Here is an 11,774-nt window from a genome sequence, read left to right as displayed (position 1 = left end):
TGATGTTAATTGCTATATAATACTGTATATCATCACTTCTATGGTGGCTATATGCCATATCAATGGTATTACAGTAAGAATCACTCAAATTAATGAAGAATGAACTTTGATGAAACTGAGCAAAGTGCAGCGATGATAGAACTGGACTAAGGCAGTGGTGATGGGACCAAAACTGGTTTCATCATGCAACAATGCAACACCACACACCATCTCTCCTGCCCTGAAGGACTGTTATGACAGATGGAGCCCAAAGTCATGGACTAAATGAACTCAAGGAACATTTTAGAGGGGTGGCCCATAGACTAAGGGAATGATATCTGTGTGTATATATATCAAAAAACAGGAAAAGGGGTGGTGATTAATTGGGATGTATTGGAAAGTGGAGGACCTGGGCATGACGTAGATGGTATAGAATAGGGGGTGGATGCTGTCCTGGTTTCAACTGGAATACAGTTAATTTTCTTCCTAGTAGCTGGTACAGTGCTGTGTTTTGGATTTAGGATGAGAATAATGTTGATAACACACTGATGTTTTAGTTGTTGCCAAGCAGTGCTTACACTAGTCAAGGACTTTTCAGCTTCTCATGTCCTGCCAGCGAGAAGCTGGGAGGGGCCACAGCCAGGACAGCTGACCCCAACTGACCAAATGGGTATTCCATACCATGTGACATCATGCTCAGCTTATTTTGTATATTCTTTTATCATTATTATTATTATTATTATTATTATTATTATTTTGCCTTCCTTTTCTGTCCTGTCAAACTGTCTGTATCTCAACCCATGAGCTTTCTCACTTTTACCCTTCCAATTCTCTCCCCCATCCCCCTGGGGTGGGGGGAGTGAGCAAACGGCTGCATGGTGTTTAGCTGCCTGCCGGGTTAAACCACAACAGTGTGCTTCCTTTGCACAGCAGCTGTTGGGAGTTTTCATAGACTTTTGTCTTAATAATAAATCTGAGAAAAAGATGCTGTTGCTTCACCCCATTTCTTCTGTCACGTATTGAAGATTATGAAACACCACTAGGCTTTCTACCACTAGTATTATTGCAAAATTTCCCTATTCAGTGATTATCATCATATAGAGGCAAAAAATGTGTCATGTGTTCCACATAACAGTACTTTCAATGGAAACAGAAATTTAAGATCATGGGCTGTGGAGCTGTTACACTGCCTATGATCTTTATCTTGTATTCACTCTTCAAGATATGTTTTGAAAATAATTTTAACACAGCTAAAAAACAGACCTGTTTTTTCACTTGGAATTGTTCAATAATTCAACACTTTTGAATATCAGACAACTAATTAATGCTTATTTTACCTAGCCATAAACTTTTTTATTAGAGCTTTTAATATTCAATTCCACTCATAAAATTTCAGACAATACAGAAAGCAAGGAAAATTCCTATTACAATCAGTGGGGTAGTTTACATTTACTAGGACTGAATCCAAAATTCATGCAAGTGAGAGGTGGTGGTGAGAATTGAGAACTGTAACTGATGCACTTCAGTGGTGCTGGAAAATACTGCAGATTACTGCTTGCAACACTTTCAAATGTGCTGCAGTGTACACAGGATAATTTGCTGGACAATCATTTAGTGTTACTAAATCTGCATGGGTCACATGATGGTATCTGAAAATTGGGGGAGGAGGCAGGAAGAAAAAAGGAATGACTATGAATTTTCTATGAAATTCCATGCTCTTGTTAATTTTTGCCCCAGCAAATCAGTGTTTATGTTATGTGCTGATTAATGGTCTTGCAGGATTCTGTTTTAGTGAATATTCACAAAGTAACAGGAGGAAGAGCAATGCAGACGGAAATGAAAGCATCTACAAACGCAGCTGATGTTGTTCATAAATAAATTAAGCAGTTCAGCATACAATGACTGTACTCAGGAAGAATACATATTAGCAATTCTCTATTGTATTGATCCTTCAAACTGAGTCATGTGTGCCACAGTTAAACACTTTTGTGTATTTTAAAGCTGTCATTTGTAAGTTTGAGCAAAGTACAATAGTCCTTAAGGGAAGCTGCCTAATAACAGGCAGACTTGCAGTCAGAGTTCAGTGTATTTTCTTCATCTTTAATTCAGTAGGAAGTCTTTATAGGTAGGAAATGAGGGTCCCATTCGTATTTGCCACTGAAGAGCTGCAGTTTGTAGAGTGGGCTTCATTGTCAGGACTAGCCATGCACAGTGGGTGTGTTGCTACGAAGCCCTTTTTCCTGAGTATTGGTTGAATCACTGGCAGATGAGAGAAGGTCCAAGCTTATATAGCACCTCGACAATCTGATTCTGCCTGTTGTGACCTGTTATGCTTTATTTCACAGCATCTGGTCCTTAAAGTATTTCCTGCCCAGGTTATCCTTCTCAGATTATCTAGAAAGCACAAGCTTATTTCATGCTCACTTTCTGTGTGAATGATGTGTGTGTGCTAATGCACACATGTGTGTGAATTTAAGATGCATTTTTTTCTTGAGTACTTTAAAGGAGTCTTTACTAAAAGAAATTCATTATAGTTACATTATCAAGGATATTAGCAAGACGTCACAAGAAGGTCACAATAAAGTCTTCCCAGAGCCTTCTCTTCTCCAGGCTGAACAACCCCAAATCAAGGTCCAAGACTTGATTATATGTTATTTCTACATAGAATTATGCTTATATGCAACTGCAGAGCACTGGTATAGACGGAATGGTTATATCATTTGAACAGTATTTTATATATCTTTTTCATTATTTCAGAAATCTTGTTAGTGTTTTCTTTTTGCACCATGTGTGTCTGCATGTGGCTTGTGATGAGCTTTGCAGTTGCTTTCTTCACATTTCTATGTTACAATACGCAGGTTATTAATACAATGCAGCAAACTACTTTTTAATTGGCACCCCAAATAGTAAGTGAAATTTGCCACCTATATGGAGGCCCTGATTATTATAAACATACAGGAATAGTAAAAATTCCATTATTTTCCTTCAAAAATAAAAAAAATAGTAGACATCATTAAAATTTTTATTTAAATAAAACTGTATAATTGTCGTCATGGTTTAACCCCAGTAGGCAGCTAAGCACCACACAGCAGCTCGCTCACTCCCCTCACAGTGGGATGGGGGAGAGGATCAGAAGGGTAAAAGTGAGAAAAATCGTGGGTTGACATAAAGACGCTTTAATAGGTAAAGCAAAAGCTGTGCACGCAAGCAAAGCAAAATAAGGAATTCATTTACTGCTTTGCAGATGTTTAGCCATCTCCAGGAAAGCAGGGCTTCATCATGTGCAATGATTTTAGACAAATGCTATAACTCCGAATGTCCCCCTCTTCTTCCTTCTCCCCCCAGCTTTTATTACTGAGCATAACGTCACATGGTATGGAATATCCCTTTGGTTAGTTGGGGACAGCTGTCCCAGCTGTGTCCCCTCCCAACTTCTTGTGCATCCCCGGCCTACTCGTTGGCGGGGCAGTGTGAGAGGCAGAAAAGGCCTTGACGCTGTGTAAGCACTGCTCAGCAATAACTAAAACATTCCTATGCTATCAACACTGTTTTGGTTGCAAATCCAAAGCATAGCGCTATATGAGCTGCTATGATGAAAATTAACTCTATGCCAGCCAAACCCAGTACAATTGTGAAAGTAATTTATGCAGCAGATAAAACAGAAAGGAAGCACCATGAAGTTACTACCTGAACACAAAACACAGGGCTACTGCTAAGGATTGTAAACCAGCAGAGAGCTTGAGCACATTTAACTTCTTGGCAATTAGGCAGCCCTGTTAAGTCAAAAGAAGAGAAACTCAGGGTGGAGTCTTAGTCTTGTTGGCATCAACAGCAAGGCTTCCAAGGCAACTGACCCACCACTCCTTCTAGGTTACTTCAAACAGAGAAAATAATAAACAGAAGCAGGGATTCCAGATGCTAAAGCCAATTCAAGGATCAGACCACTACAAAGGAAACTTGGGAAAAGTTGGAGACTACTCAACCAGAATTTGTAGCTAGCTATTGGCAAAGTTACCAGTCTCTTTCTGGTAAGCTCTCTAACATCTGCCATGATAGAATATTAGGATATCCTTATTTTTGCCTTCATGTTCTTGTAATGAAAGTACTGGAAAGGTCCCCCTAAAAATGTCTAGATACATTGTTGAGGTGATAATTCTACCTCTACTACATTTAAAAAGCTGGGGTTTTTTTATTCTTTATTTATTTAGGGGTGTGGGTTTTTTAGCTTTTTTTTCTGATTTTTTACTGTCTCCAGCAGGGGAAGCAATTCCAAAGTCTTTCTACTGTTTCAGTGTGTTTGTTTTTTTATTGTGCCTTCAGGGAGAATTTTCCTAAGATTGTAAGTCCAGCCTATTCAAGTGGCTGATTGACTGCAGAGCGCAGAGGTTGAGGAATTTCTTGCAGCAAGTGAGCTTGCAGCAATAAAAGCTATTTTTTTCCAACACCATCAGTTCCCATTACATGGACACCACAAAGGCCCTAAAAGATAAAATCAGCTGCAAAAATTATTCACAGTTCTCACTTTTTCTGGAAGCTAATTTTGCAAAGAGCTTTTTGCCAACTACATTTTCAGAAATATTGCTGAATCTGGAACTGGGACATTATTCTTGACTTCCTTCCCCTCTGTTCTCAACCCCCACCCAGCTCCTTCATACGGAGATTGCTCAAAGCATGTCATGAGCAATAAAGGCAGTATAGGAGTCAAATTGCCACAAGAAAATATTGCAGTAATGTGGATTCAGTTTAAGCATGTCAGAAGCGTAGCCCTTGCAAAACATGTTCTAAAAGGTGTAAGAGAGAGCATTTGCATGCCAGTTTGAATCACAGCTTTCCTTCTGGTCCAAGGCATTCTTACCTCCCATTAGATTTGTGTGGTTTTCATTTTCTCCTTTCGAAACTTGAAGAATTTTCACATTTAGGGGTAAAAAGGAGGGCACAAACTCGTTAGTTTTTCAGATAGCCCACTCTCTTTCTTTAGAAATTATGATGGTCTCTTATCAGTGAAAATAAACAAATACACTTTTATAAATTAACATCTTCAAAGCACATATGGGATCTCTGTTTGAAGGTCAAGACAGACTATTGGCAATAATAGTAGCTTTTAAAAAATAAAGACAACAATTTCCAAGAAAAAGCTTCTTCAAACAGAAGACCTCTTTGTGCAGTTCGTTTCAACCATTGAGTATTATTACTGAATTACCGATTTGTGCTATCGGTTTTAAATATACCCTTCCATTTACATTAAGATGTTTAAGGCATGCAGAAGACTACCAAGGTAATGTTCCTGGTATGCGTGATATTTTGTATCTGTTAGTTTCACAATATATCAATATTGGAAATACATACTGGGTCTGCAAGCATTAAACCATCTCCTTGTTTCTCTTAAGAGGTAAGAACTGCCATTCTGGTCCAAACAAAGGTATCACGGATATTGGTCTGTAGCACATGTTTAGGGAAAGTACATAAGAAACAAGATGGGTACAGAATTATCCTTCTCCTGGTAGAGCCTCCCCATTTCCAGTGACCATCCATTTAAAGGTGGGGTTTTCAGAGCTGTAGATTTAACTGTACTATTACATTTACTCTTCATCAATGTACCCATCTCCATGACTTTGTAAAAGATTTGCCTGAATCTATTTATATTGATTTCTGCAAGTCTCAGTGATAAGACTTTCCACTACTTACTTATGGGTTATGTGAAAATGTACTAATTTAAGCTGGCTTTAAACCTGTGACCTAATAATTCTAACTGTAGTTTCTTTACGTGAAATTTAATAATTGTTAGTACATTTCAGTCAGGAGTTACGAAGCACACAAGAAAAGATGTTTTCTCTGCTTTCGTGCTTGCCACTCAGGTATAAGATGAGAAATAATAAGTTCATGTCTTTGGTAGTTATGGCCAAAGAACTGAGATTAGTAGTTAATCTGCAAATGATATTATTTGGAATTTGTGAAAGGAAAAACTATGCAAGGGGAGGGGGCAAAATTTCAATTATTTTATACATCTTAAGTAAAAGCACAAAAATTTGGAAACAAAGGGTAGCTTCACAATGTGATTAACCACTTCCTAAATTCAGAAGGAAGAGAGGATAAGAGTGCTGAGACATGCTCCATTTTATATGCAATGGTTAGGGTATGGTGTCTGGGGGTGACAGGAACTGACCAGCAAAAACAGAATCTCCTACATCTCAATTACTTCAATAATTAGAGTGCTTAATTGGGCATCAGTAGGTATAGAACAGTGTATAGGGAAAGGAAAGATGACAAAAAGCCACTACTATCTCCTTAACTTGCCTGAAAGAACAGAACATTTTATCCAGAAATATTGAAATTAGCTATTTCACCCCTTTTTCTGTATGACAGATGAGATCACTTTTTATTTAGGAACAATTTGGAGGCAAGGATCACAGATTGCAACTTTCCATAAATTGGTAATTGTCAATATGAAATGATCTGATACAGATAAATTCGATTTAAACCTAGATTTTGCCCTTTTAAAGCGAAGGTGATAGACTGTATCCTATGTTCTCTACAATATCAGCTGTCCAAACAAACTGCTATTATGTCTAATGCTAACATGTTAGGCACCAAAAAAAACCCAAACAAACCAAACTTTAAGGAGAAAATGTGGTGTATCACAATTTTTGTATTTCTTAATTTTCTAAGTCTAAAAATCTGTATTATAAAAAAAACCCTTTCATACTCTTGTTTTCACAAATGTAGATAATGCCAGACTCTGTATTTTTGAGGGACAGAAAACACCACTAAGTATTGAAGCATCTGGGAAACAAAGTTTAAACAACCTTCAGATGTGACAGTATGGCTTTTCCTGCACCCAGCTTTTGGCTCAAAGACCACAGAAATTATATGAGTGACAGAATGCCTGCACAGTGCCTTCAGTACCACTACATCAAAATGCCTGTCCCATTACTGATCGTTCTACCTTTTCATTTTTATTTATTTATTTTCAATATACATAGGTTGAAAATGAAATCTTGAGTATGATAGCCTTCAGTGGGAGTCCTGGTATTTGACTCTACTGGATGGAAGTTTCATCATGAAATCAGAAGAGTGGCTTTAGTACATTAAAGATTTTAGATTCTACTTCATTTATGGAGTGATTCTGAAAAAATGTCTGAAGTGATTTTTTGCCATGGGTACTATTTATAATTCTATCTGTGGAATCTAAAATAAAATAAAATGTTTATTACTTATTCCTGAAAAGATATCTGTTTGGTCTTGGGGAAAAACGCATTCAATAAATGGCTGGACATGTGGAGTTTCCTGAGAGATCAGTTTCAAGTATAATCACAGCAAGTTAGTTAATGCAAATTAAGATTTAAAGATTTAATGAAGGCTTAGAAATCCCATAATTGGGGATTATATTCCTTTTCTGTCAGTGAATTTATCCTGTTCATTGATTATTTTCCTATTTCTGTTGTGCTGGTGGAAGTTTGTCAAGATGAGTATTTACTGGCATAGTAGTTTCCCAATGTATTTTATTTTCAGATTAAAGCTTTTTATTGTAAGAATTGAACACAACGTGCACTAACTCAAACTCTGTCGTTATTAACTTATTTAAAGACATGCATTATAAATTCTGGAATATTAAATTACACCATACAAAATGGCATATGATCTTAACTTGCTGTATTCTCTCTCGTACATTTATCAGCTCTGTTATGCAGCCATTAGCCATTGCAACACTCCCATTACTTTCCATGGGACTACTCAAAAAAGCAAGGATTATTCACATCATAGAGTTAATGGGATTTTTCAAACTGTTGCAAAACCTTTCAGCCATTTTGAAGTTTCTAAGAAATGTTTTGACCGCTGTTCGTATATTTGTAATATATATGAAGCCATCCATGTACAGACTTCTGTACTGCAAAATCTGACTAATTGTACTTCAGTAAAGTACCATTTTAAATATTTAGGCTTTTGGACATGCCTGAATGTAAACGAGATCAGAATCTGGAACTTCTTTTTTTTCATATGACCGGTGTCTGGTGCTTTTAGGGATGTTTGAAGTGTTTTCTAAGAGAATAGGATTGATTTAATCTGTGATTTATGTTGTAGAAAGTCCTCAGACTCTCAAGAATGCTGTCACACATCCACATACCTGCAGCTGGGCTGGCTGAATACGTTTACTGCCTCATCAGCTATGGCAGCTGAAATGTTTGTATGATTTCTTCCTAATCCATTTTGATCCAAATTTGACAGGCAAGCACAGAGTCACTATTTAAACTCTCTGAGATAAACCACCTTATTTTAATTGAAATGGGTGAGGAAGGAATCACATGCACAGCTCAGCTAGCAGACTTCAGACTGTGGTAATCTCCAGGAGAAGGATATAGTACCAAAGAGTCAAGGGGGGAGAGTAAGGTAGCAGGAGCTTTTTCATCTGACATAGCTGTTACCAGAAGAGGACACATCTACATACCAGGTGTATTTAGAATGCACACAGTAATACAGGGGAAGGAATTATAACTAATTTGGATTGTTTTATAACAAAATTATAACTCAAAATTAGAATGTTTCCAAAGAACATTTATCTTCAAAGGCTGTATTTAGCAGGAAGATAGGATGTTCAAAATGTGACATAGAATGACTAGACAAGAAGAGCCAATGGGTATAAAAGCCAATAAAGTAACCAAAAGTACTTTCCTGCCCATGTTTCAATAAAACATAGTTGTGTTAAAGAACAGACATATTGTGTTATTTACTTTACTGGTCAAGATGGGCAAAAATAAGAAATTCTGGGAGTACTTTTATCTTTAGTGTAGGATGAGAATTTTACATAAGGCAGTAGCTTCTTGTTTAATTATTGATGAATATCAAGTAACTGTGGTAGAGGACTCAGGTTTAAAATAACTTTTTCTAGGTCATACAAAAATTAAAAGTAAGGTTGGACAATAAAGTCAAAGAACTGTTTTCTCCCCACCTCTCTCCGCAAGGTGTATGAGTCTATAAGAACCTCAAGTTTACACTAGTACTGGCATCTGTTATGTCCTTCCAGTAAAAAGGTATTTGATTGGGTTGAATACCTCTGTCCAATATTTTCAAATGTGTTTTCAAAGAAACTAATCCATTGGAAGCAATGCACTACAGGAATTGTATATGTCAGATCTTTCCTTTATTTCATATCTAGAAAGATGAACAAAACTATTGGTGGTGGTGAGTTGTTTGGTTTGGGGTTTTTTTTTGGGGTGGGGAGAGGAGTCCACAAACAAAAACCAGAAGGAATAAGAATGGCTATGAAATAATATTATATTTTCTGGGTGATATTTATCATCTTGGTTATAAATAATTTTAATTAATTTCCCTTCCATTTTTCTTATTTCTTCTGTTCACACTGTAGTGCATTGCCAGATGATGCTGGTTAGGAAGATGACTTTTGTTTACAGTATAGCATAAACATGTATAAATGTAACCCAAGCACATAGCTAACCTGTACTAATATTCTTGAGACTGTTTTTGCCTTCTTTCTATTTTGTCTGTGACTTGCATTTTGATATAACAGCTGTTGCATCCTGTCTTAAAATTAAACTCTGAGCCTTTAGAAATAATACCTGGTAATATAGGCTCCAAGGTCTCATCAAGTCTTTTAGGCAAAGAGTGGCAACAAGTAAAACAGCCACAGCCACAGAAACTTTTCTTTTTTTTTACTTTTACCCCTGTAACTGTTACTGTTCATGAAAATTTCACCCCAATAAGAAAGGTTTTTTTCTATATATTTTTAATCAGTTATAGTTGTTTCAATTTGGTTTGTATCCTATAGTGATTAGAATCCTATAACACTTATTCAATGCAATTTATAGCTCCTGGGCTTCTAAAGTCACTGAATGCTTGAAGATAAGGATCAAACCTAGAATTTTACTTTATTTCTCTTTAACAAATATGCACGGATATGATTCCAAGTTGCTAATCTAAGAAAATAATTTTCCTTCTAAAGTTAAGTCAGCTAATATTAGAAATGCTAAAAAAGTTTTGTTTATTATTTGATTTTGGTTTTGGGAGGAGTTTTTATTGTTCTTGTTGTTCTTGTTTTGTTTCCCGTTAACTTGCTTTTAGATTGGAAAGCTGAATAGCCATTCTTGTGGATATGCTGGAAATATTGTTGATTGTTGTGAAAATCACCCCTTAGAAAAAGTGATTTATAATATGCATTACCATTTCAGAAAATAACTAATAAAGACCAAAGCTTGGGGAAATGGTGACAGCCCATGCAACAGATGGAGCTTTACCCAAAGTGTCAGATTGAAGTATTGTCATCTTGGGTTATAAAGTTACTATATAAAAGGTTTTGTAAAGAATCTCCCTAGAACACAAACCTACCTATCTAGCAAGAAAGTCAGGAGGAGCCAGGTAGCATTGCAGAGCAGCGTGCCTTCTGTCTTTGCCATTCATACTAACCATCCTCAACTCTCTCCCCTTTGACACATTGGCTGCTCACCTCAGACTGGGCTTCATGCAACTAAGAAGCTGTAGAGCCACAAATTGGTAATCACCATAGAATCATTGAATCATAGAATCATTTAGGTTGGAAAAGACCCTTAAGATCATCAAGTCCAACCATTAACCTAACACGAGCAAGTCCACCACTAAACCATGTCCCCAGGCGCCACATCTGCATATCTTTTAAATACCTCCAGGGATGGTAACTCAAACACTTCCCTGGGCAGCCTGTTCCAATGCTTGACAACCCTTTTGGTGAAGAAATTTTTCCTAATATCCAATCTAAACCTCCCCTGGTACAACTTGAGGCTGTTTCCTCTTGTCCATATCCTATATATATTCAAACAAAACTGGAAAGAAGACATGACAAATGCTCCAAACTAATTAAATTTTATTTTAAAATATCTTAATGTACTTTAATACAGATTACATATTATCAGACTGATGTAAACATCTGCTGCGTAATTTGGGTATTAAATGCTGAAGTTGCGAAACCTTATTTTACACCATTACTCTGAAGGCCCAACCCTGAAAATTCTTTCTCAGATATTGAATCCTGTGAGACTTTTTCAGAAGTCCTGTGAATGGACTTCTTCAAAGGTTCTGGCCTCTAGTTTGTTAATTTTATATGGCTGAGAGAGGCAAAAATGTTCTGTTTTTTTCACTGAACTTGTAAATATAGCTGGTATTTAACTTTTCAAATTGCAGTATTTTTTCTGGATCCTGTCTCTAAAAAGTGATTGTTTTGTATGGACAGTTTTGTGGGGACTAAGAACTTAATGCTGAGAATTTACCTTCCTCTGCTTTCTCACATTAATTCTACAAGTGTTTTTATTTAATTTGATAAGGATGGAGATTTGAGTTCTTACCTTCTCCATCACACCTGTTGGTCACTGTTGGAGAAAACACACAGGCTTTGAACTAAGTTACAGACTTTAACTACTGACTTCCATGTGACATTTGGTGCAGAGAAGTGGCTAGCTGATCAGTGGCAGTCAACATTTTTGCCTGAAGTATACAAAGCACTGGGGAGGAAGGGGAAAATGGTTATGTGATTCTTCTCCCCCACAAATTCTCCCCCCACCCCCAATAGGAAACAGGCAATTAATGCATTTTTAAATGCCAACAAGTAAATGCAAATTGTGTGCAGCACTATTTCTAGGATTTTGAACTGTTGCGCTTGCCAACTTAAGTAGCAGTTGATTTATGTTTATGAACTGTACTTCAAAGAAACACTGACTAGGGGCAGTGGTAAGGTTGCTTCTGAGCCCCTGGTCTAGAAATGTGTCCAAAGGTTCTAGAAAAGCAGTGATTTTCAGCCAGCTGCTCAGTGCTCC

This window comes from Pygoscelis adeliae, unplaced genomic scaffold (assembly GCF_000699105.1).
Source record: "Pygoscelis adeliae isolate BGI_AS28 unplaced genomic scaffold, ASM69910v1 Scaffold101, whole genome shotgun sequence".
Classification (NCBI taxonomy): Eukaryota; Metazoa; Chordata; class Aves; order Sphenisciformes; family Spheniscidae; genus Pygoscelis; species Pygoscelis adeliae.
The sequence above is the reverse complement of the archived record's forward strand: the minus strand, read 5'-3'. Positions refer to the sequence as shown.